Source organism: Pocillopora damicornis, chromosome 5 (assembly GCF_964200805.1).
Source record: "Pocillopora damicornis chromosome 5, jaPocDami1.2, whole genome shotgun sequence".
Taxonomy (NCBI): Eukaryota; Metazoa; Cnidaria; class Anthozoa; order Scleractinia; family Pocilloporidae; genus Pocillopora; species Pocillopora damicornis.
The window spans coordinates 24,367,690-24,375,764 of NC_142674.1; the positions used below are offsets into that span (position 1 = coordinate 24,367,690).

The 8,075-nt window shown below is 37.2% G+C and overlaps 1 long non-coding RNA gene across 1 annotated transcript; it reads right to left on the reverse strand.

The window, feature by feature from the left end:
* Positions 1 to 6,779: 6,779 nt before the first annotated feature.
* On the reverse strand, positions 6,780 to 7,322 carry LOC149046102 (uncharacterized). Its single transcript, XR_016186632.1, has 2 exons — positions 7,181 to 7,322; positions 6,780 to 7,015 (listed from the first exon to the last, which is right to left on the reverse strand). It is a non-coding gene; the product is annotated as an uncharacterized LOC149046102 (long non-coding RNA).
* Positions 7,323 to 8,075: the final 753 nt, after the last annotated feature.

Below are 8,075 nucleotides of genomic sequence, written 5' to 3' on the forward strand. Positions count from 1 at the left end.
TCAACTTTATATTTTTTCATGCAGATCACCTTTATACTAAAGAGTGAATTAATTTCTTCACATCTTTTCATAAAATAATATTTTTATTAATTCTGAATGAGTGGGTTTCAAATATGCAAAGTTTTATACATACTTCCAAGCTTTTGTTTCAAATATGCAAAGTTTTATACACACTTCCAAGCTTTTGTAATTTGTATTAGATATAGCAATGGTAGGTTTTTGTTTGAATAACTTTCAAATTACCTGTAAAGGCAGAACTTGACATTTTCAGTTGACTTACGTGCGAATATACTTCTTATTCTAGTGAAAAATGTTTTCCTAGTGTAATTATTTGTTTTAACTTAGAATGGGCCATATACAACGCCACTTGTCGTTTCAGCTTTACCAAAGCTCTCGCATCTCTAAACTGGTGACTCCCCCACTAACCGCCGCCCCCCCCCCCCCCCATCCCCTCTCTCTCCCCACCCAGCAAAAGAAGCCACCTTATAAAAAGTGGCCACCTCTGGAAGTATCGATGACGTAAAAGGCTTTGTTAAGGTCAATTGAAGTCTTTACCTTCACCACTGGTATCCCAAGCTCACGTCTCGAGAAAAAAGCGAACGATTTATTCATGTAAGCGTCACGCGTTCTGTGACGCGGTGTTGAGTTACGAGAGGAAACCCTTTCTGTTCAGGAGTAACAGAGATGGGGAAAGCAAGCTTAAAATGGCAGAAATCGCCAAAAACAACAACGGATACACAAGATGAGAGTAAGTTTTATTAATTTTTACGTGTAAAATGTTCAATTTCGAAATATTTATAGTTGTTAACCGACCATATTTCATTCTCCATCACGGTTCCTCTCGTAACTTCACATTGCGTCACACAACGCGTGACGCATTCATGAATTAATCGTTCCCTTTTTCTCGAGACGTGCGTCTGGGACACTTGTGTCTTCACCAACGAGTTTACCACACCCTGCGAAAGAGGAGACTTGGTCTGGTCATTAGTCATTCCCTGAAAGGGATGGTGGTGAGTATTTTGGTTTTGTAACAATAACATTTGTCTGATCCCCCAATAAGGCCCCGTGGTATTCTCTTGATTCCCCCCTAATTCGCAGTCAATCTTCTATAGTCCTTCTTTTAACTTTTTTAGAGACGACTGATTCCCCCTCCGTTTCCCTTGAAACCCATACGAACTCCCACTCTCCCCCCAAGAGAAACAATTTTCCTCCAGCCCCCCCCCCTCCCTCAGGCTATAAAAATTACTCTTTCTTTATCGCTGGTTATTCACAATTTAAGCCCAAAACGAATTAACTTCCTTAATGACCTTCCGCCTCCTAACCCTACCTTTACCTACAATTTAGTCATCTGCTGTTTGAATTTCTGATGAGATCAAGGCGCAAATCTGTCTGCTGCTGACGTTGTAGAGGTTATCACAATATCATCAGAAATGCTGCGCTATGCAAATCAGTTTCACTTTAGAGCGTGGTAGCTTCCGAGCGGTAATTTTCACACAATAGTTCCTAAAATCCTTAAAGAAGTAAGTATAGATCACTTGTAATCTAGATTTGAGAGGCAAATTCCGACTAGTGTTTGATTACAGCGAGACCAAAAGCTCAGTGTAGGATCCATTAAGGATGTTGTCACAAATTCTCGATCGTACGCTCAAACTGCAAAGCTTAACGGCTCTATGAACGAGTTCAACCCTGCGTCATTTTAATCATTTACCAAATGCTAAATCGATTTCGTTTTGAATACAACAATTTGGGAATTCGTCTTGTATTCATTTGGAGAACTATGGTTTCTATTACCTTGACAAAATTACTACGATTCTTGATTTGCTGAATTACAAACCTTATCTTGTATGAAAAGACTGTGGCTATTCATCGTCGTCAAATACAATATTAGACAAAGTATTATCGTTTAATGCGCTTGTTTTCACCTCCGATGTACAGATCGGGACGTTTGGATTGCAAGCAAACGGCTCGGAGTCTTCTTCGTGCGAGCCCGGCCATCACCATCCACAGCGGCAGTGAAAAGATTGAAAAAGAAACGATAGCATTTATCAGTAGTAGTCGTTCCTCAAGACGCTGAAATAAGCCTCGCTGGTAAGTACATTGTGTTATAGTGTAATTTTAGTTGTTTCTGTAGCGGGATCTACCTGCTTTTGGACAACAGAAAGAAATACAGGTTTAGTTTCCGATTTAGAAATTATCGCTTAATGCGTTTGTTTTCACTTCCGATGAACAGATGGAAACATTTGGATTGCAAGCAAACAGCTAGGAGTCTTTTAGCGAGCCCTACCATCACGATCCACAGCAGCAGTGAAAAGATCGAAAGACAAACGATAGCATTTATCAACCTTAATTGTTACTCAAGACGCTGGAATTAGCTTCACTGGTAACGACATTGTGTTATAGTGTAATTTAGATTTTTCTGTAGCGGGCCAGGACTTGCTAAACATTTAACAGCTTTTGTATAACAGCTAGAAATACAGTGCTAGCCTTCGATCTCGAGATTAATGAAGGAGTACGAAATTGTTTTGATGTTGGGGAAGTTTTGCGAATTTATGTGGTCTAAGAGAATACCGCGGTGTATTTCAGTTTTGTAACAATAACATTTACCTGATCTCCCCATGAAGCTCCGTGGTTTTCTATTGCATGATTCCCCTCACCCCCCTCCCGTAATCTGCAGTCAATTTTTTTATAGTCCTTCTTTTAACTCTGTTAGAGAAGACTGATTCCTCCTCCCCCTGAAAATCATGTGATCCCCCCCTCTCCGCTAAAAAAAGTAAAATTTCCTCCAACCCCCCAGGCTATGAAAACGATTTTTCCTTTAATATCGTTGTTTGTCCAGAATTTTGAGGACGAAACAACTAAACTTCCTTAATGACCCTCCTCCTCCTAACCCTACCCCTACTTGCGATTTAGTCATCTGCTGTTTGAATTTCTTATAAGATCAGGCGACATCTGTCTGCTGCTGACGTAAAAGTCAACACAATTTCATCAGACATGCTGCGCTATGCAAATTTGGTTTACTTTTGTATGTGGTTGCTTCTGAGCAGTACTTTGTCATTTTGCTGGCTGAAAACGACGACTTGTTCCCTTAATAGTTCCTGGGATCCTTAAAGAAGTAAGTATAGATCTCTTGTAATCTAGAATTGAGACGCTAATTCCGATCAGTGTTTGCTTACAACGAGACCAAAGCTTAGTGTAAATCCGTGAAGGGTGTTGTCACAAATTCTTGATCGTATACTAAAACTGCAAAGCTTAAAGGCCCTATGAAAAGATTCAACTCTGCTTCACTTAAATCATTTAACAAATGCTGAATAGATTTCATTTTGGGATCACTCACGGTTTCTGGGAAACCACTCGATTTTAAATCGTCACGATTTATATGTCACTCGATAAACGATTTTCAACGAGACTCGTTTGTTCGAGAATAGAGACTCGGGACTCGGGATCACTCACGGTTTCTGGGAAACCACTCGATTTTTAATCGTCACGATTAATGAGTCACTCGATAAACGATTTTCAACGAGACTCGTTTGTTCGAGAGAATCGAAACGAGTCAAAGCGAGGCTCGTTTCACGAAACGAGACTCGTTTGACACAACGAGACTCGTTTGACGAAACGAGACTCATTTGACGAAACGAGACTCGTTTGAAGAAACGAGACTCGTTTGAAGAAACGAGACTCGTTTGACGAAACGGGATTCGTTCGGCAAACGTCGGCTCTCGGCGCATGCGTAGATGTCTAATTTTTTTTCCCAAGGTTGTTGTAGGGTCGGAAGGTTAGCGCTGAGATATTCGTACAATACGTTAAGGTAAGTTCTATTTTCTATGTCTTGGTATGGTAAACGGGTAGGGAAGGCCTTAAACAATATTATTATATGGCTGGTAGCATATATTTCAGCACATAGAAAAAAGCAGTGAATATGTTTATCGAATAAAGTTCAAAGCTTCCACTTCCCTAAAGTTACTTCATTCCTCCACAACGAGGGATGGCAGAAATTATAACCATCTCAAAGATATAAATTTTGAAAAATAAAGGTCAAATGTTCCTGAAATTTCATGTGTCAATGCAAGGAATATTTTATCATACTGTGCTGTTTTAGTTTTTTTTTTCTTTAATGAAGACTGTATTTATAGGATATTCGATCTTAAAGACATGAATGATAATTTCTTTCTTAAAATGAGTTTTTCCTCGTAAACCATCTTTTTATCTCAGGGATATAATCAAAATAAATACAAATTAAAATGAGAAATCTAACTTCGCTACAAAAAAATGTTCTTACATGTTAATGTTTCAGAAAATTTTCCAGATTATTACAGAGATGAGATTGCTTCGGTTGGTCTTGGATCACCAATCTTTCTATCACGACACAGAAAAAAGGATAGTTTTAGAAAGAGAGCTTTGATTTATAAAATGATTTTGTTATAGTTTTTAAGAAACAAATAATGAGGGGAATATATTTGGTTAATGACCATGATGACCAAAACAAAAATTGTTATTATCTGTAGCATATTTATTATAGCTCAATGATCTCTTTGCCTCTGGAAAATGTTGTCAAATATACCAAACAACTAATACATGTTGGAAAACTTGATATCATTTATTCTCATCATATTTACAAAGAAAACTTTATGACAGGAATGAAAAGAAAACTTAAGGCTAAGTACAAGGCACTGCACTGTCACTAAAGGCTAATTGTTGCTCTCATTTACAACTTCTACACTTTCACTAGTTTCTTTGTTGCCTTCTTGCAGAGATGCAATATTTTTCTTCTTTCTTCTCTTCCGTGTCTTCTTCTTTTTCTTCTTTTCTAGTTCTGTGGGTATAGTGAGAAGAAATTGTTGTGGTGAGTTGTTTATAGGGTTTTGCTATTGGTCATCTGGGAGTGGAATTTCCCATTTTGGAATGCTTTGAGCAAATTAGAAAGCTGAAGAAATTCACTAGCCATGACACTTAATAAATTGTGTTTGTCAAATCGTACCCTCACTTAAAGTCTTGTTCTCCTCAACCTTATCTCTGTGCTCTCCCTTGTCCTTGTCATCTTTAAAGGTAAAGAAAAAGGCCTTGATTTTTTTAATGTTGCAGTTCACAGGCAAATTTCCTCTATGCTTATGAGTCTAAAAAAATATAACTTTATAGGGGGTTTCTTGTTACTTTATTTCAAGTTTGCTATATTTAGAAATGCAGAAACAAACTTGGCAAAGAAAGAATTTGTCAATCTTGCAAGTATAGCATCTCCTAAACAAAGGGTGAGACAAGATGAGACGACCGTTTTAAACATTTGCCGGGATTCGTTAATATCCGAGCTGTCTTGGGAAAAAAAAGGAAAACGAAATGGAAAATGAAGAAGTGACAAGGGAATCATACATCCTTTCGAACTACACTTAATTTACATTTTATCAATCGAAAACGGGGCGTCAACCGTAGCCCACCTGCGCGGTGCCTGTCGTTCACGAGGAACAAATTACGAGCAGATGATCACTAAAGCGCTTATGTTGAGGCTGTTTTGGTTTTCGTTTCGTTTTGTTTCTTTTGTGTGTGTTTGTTTTATTTTCCTAAATCAAACATATCAAGTTGGAGATAAATAAGATTGATTTTAACTGACCATAATTATGGTTATATTGCTGAGCTTCTTAGTCGCATTTTAGAGGATAATGTTCTCTCGCGTACAAGTCTCCATCGACTTCGTCAAAATTAATCTTTTACCGGAATACTACAAAACGAAGACTAAAATATTTGAGGCCTCAACACTTGACTCATAAATCGTGACGATTAAAAATCGAGTGGTTTCCCAGAAACCGTGAGTGATCCCTCGTTTGACACAACGAGACTCATTTGACGAAACGAGACTCATTTGACGAAACGAGACTCGTTTGAAGAAACGAGACTCGTTTGACGAAACGAGATTCGTTCGGCAAACGTCGGCTCTCGGCGCATGCGTAGATGTCTAATTTTTTTCCCAAGGTTGTTGTAGGGAAGGTTAGCGCTGAGATATTCGTACAATACGTTAAGGTAAGTTCTATTTTCTATGTCTTGGTATGGTAAACGGGTAGGGAAGGCCTTAACCAATATTATTATTGGCTGGTAGCATATATTTCAGCACATAGAAAAAAGCATTGAATATGTGTATCGAATAAAGTTCAAAGCTTCCAGGCCCAATATTAAAGTTACTTCATTCCTCCACAACGAGGGATGGCAGAAATTATAACCATCTCAAAGATATAAATTTTGAAAAATAAAGGTCAAATGTTCCTGAAACTTCATGTGTCAATGCAAGGAATATTTTATCATACTGTGCTGTTTTAGTTTTTTTTTTCTTGAATGAAGACTGTATTTATAGGATATTCGATCTTAAAGACATGAATGATAATTTCTTTCTTAAAATGAGTTTTTCCTCGTAAACCATCTTTTTATCTCAGGGATATAATCAAAATAAATACAAATTAAAATGAGAAATCTAACTTCGCTACAAAAAAATGTTCTTACATGTTAATGTTTCAGAAAATTTTCTAGATTATTACAGAGATGAGATTGCTTCGGTTGGTCTTGGATCACCAATCTTTCTATCACGACGCAGAAAAAAGGATAGTTTTAGAAAGAGAGCTTTGATTTATAAAATGATTTTGTTAGAGTTTTTAAGAAACAAATAATGAGGGGAATATATTTGGTTAATGACCATGATGACCAAAACAAAAATTGTTATTATCTGTAGCATATTTATTATAGCTCAATGATCTCTTTGCCTCTGGAAAATGTTGTCAAATATACCAAACAACTAATACATGTTGGAAAACTTGATATCATTTATTCTCATCATATTTACAAAGAAAACTTTATGACAGGAATGAAAAGAAAACTTAAGGCTAAGTACAAGGCACTGCACAGTCACTAAAGGCTAATTGTTGCTCTCATTTACAACTTCTACTCTTTCACTAGTTTCTTTGTTGCCTTCTTGCAGAGATGCAATATTTTTTCTTCTTTCTTCTCTTCCGTGTCTTCTTCTTTTTCTTCTTTTCTAGTTCTGTGGGTATAGTAAGAAGAAATTGTTGTGGTGAGTTGTTTATAGGGTTTTGCTATTGGTCATCTGGGAGTGGAATTTCCCATTTTGGAATGCTTTGAGCAAATTAGAAAGCTGAAGAAATTCACTAGCCACGACACTTAATAAATTGTGTTTGTCAAATCGTACCCTCACTTAAAGTCTTGTTCTCCTCAACCTTATCTCTGTGCTCTCCCTTGTCCTTGTCATCTTTAAAGGTAAAGAAAAAGGCCTTGATTTTTTTAATGTTGCAGTTCACAGGCAAATTTCCTTTATGCTTATGAGTCTAGAAAAATATAACTTTATAGGGGGTTTCTTGTTACTTTATTTCAAGTTTGCTATATTTAGAAGTGCAGAAACAAACTTGGCAAAGAAAGAATTTGTCCTAATGCTTCGTTTCATCTTGCAAGTATAGCATCTCCTAAACAAAGGGTGAGACAAGATGAGACGACCGTTTTAAACATTTGCCGGGATTCGTTAATATCCAAGCTGTCTCGGGAAAAAAAAGGAAAACGAAATGGAAAATGAAGAAGTGACAAGGGAATCATACATCCTTTCGAACTACACTTAATTTACATTTTATCAATTGAAAACGGGGCGTCAACCGTAGCCCACCTGCGCGGTGCCTGTCGTTCACGAGGAACAAATTTCGATCAGATGATCACTAAAGCGCTTATGTTGAGGCTGTTTTGGTTTTCGTTTCGTTTTGTTTCTTTTTTGTGTGTTTGTTTTATTTTCCTAAATCAAACATATCAAGTTGGAGATTAAATAAGATTGATTTTAACTGACCATTATTATGGTTATATTGCTGAGCTTCTTAGTCGCATTTTAGAGGATAATGTTCTCTCGCGTAAAAGTCTCCATCTACTTCGTCAAAATTAATCTTTTACCGGAATACTACAAAATATTTGAGGCCTCAACACTTCATCTATAATTACTTTCACTTACGGCTGTTATGTTGTCAACCGCTATCCCTATTGATGTTATTGGATGGAGTCTAATATGGATGGCCTCCTTGACCCTACGGGTCAATAACCTTAACCTG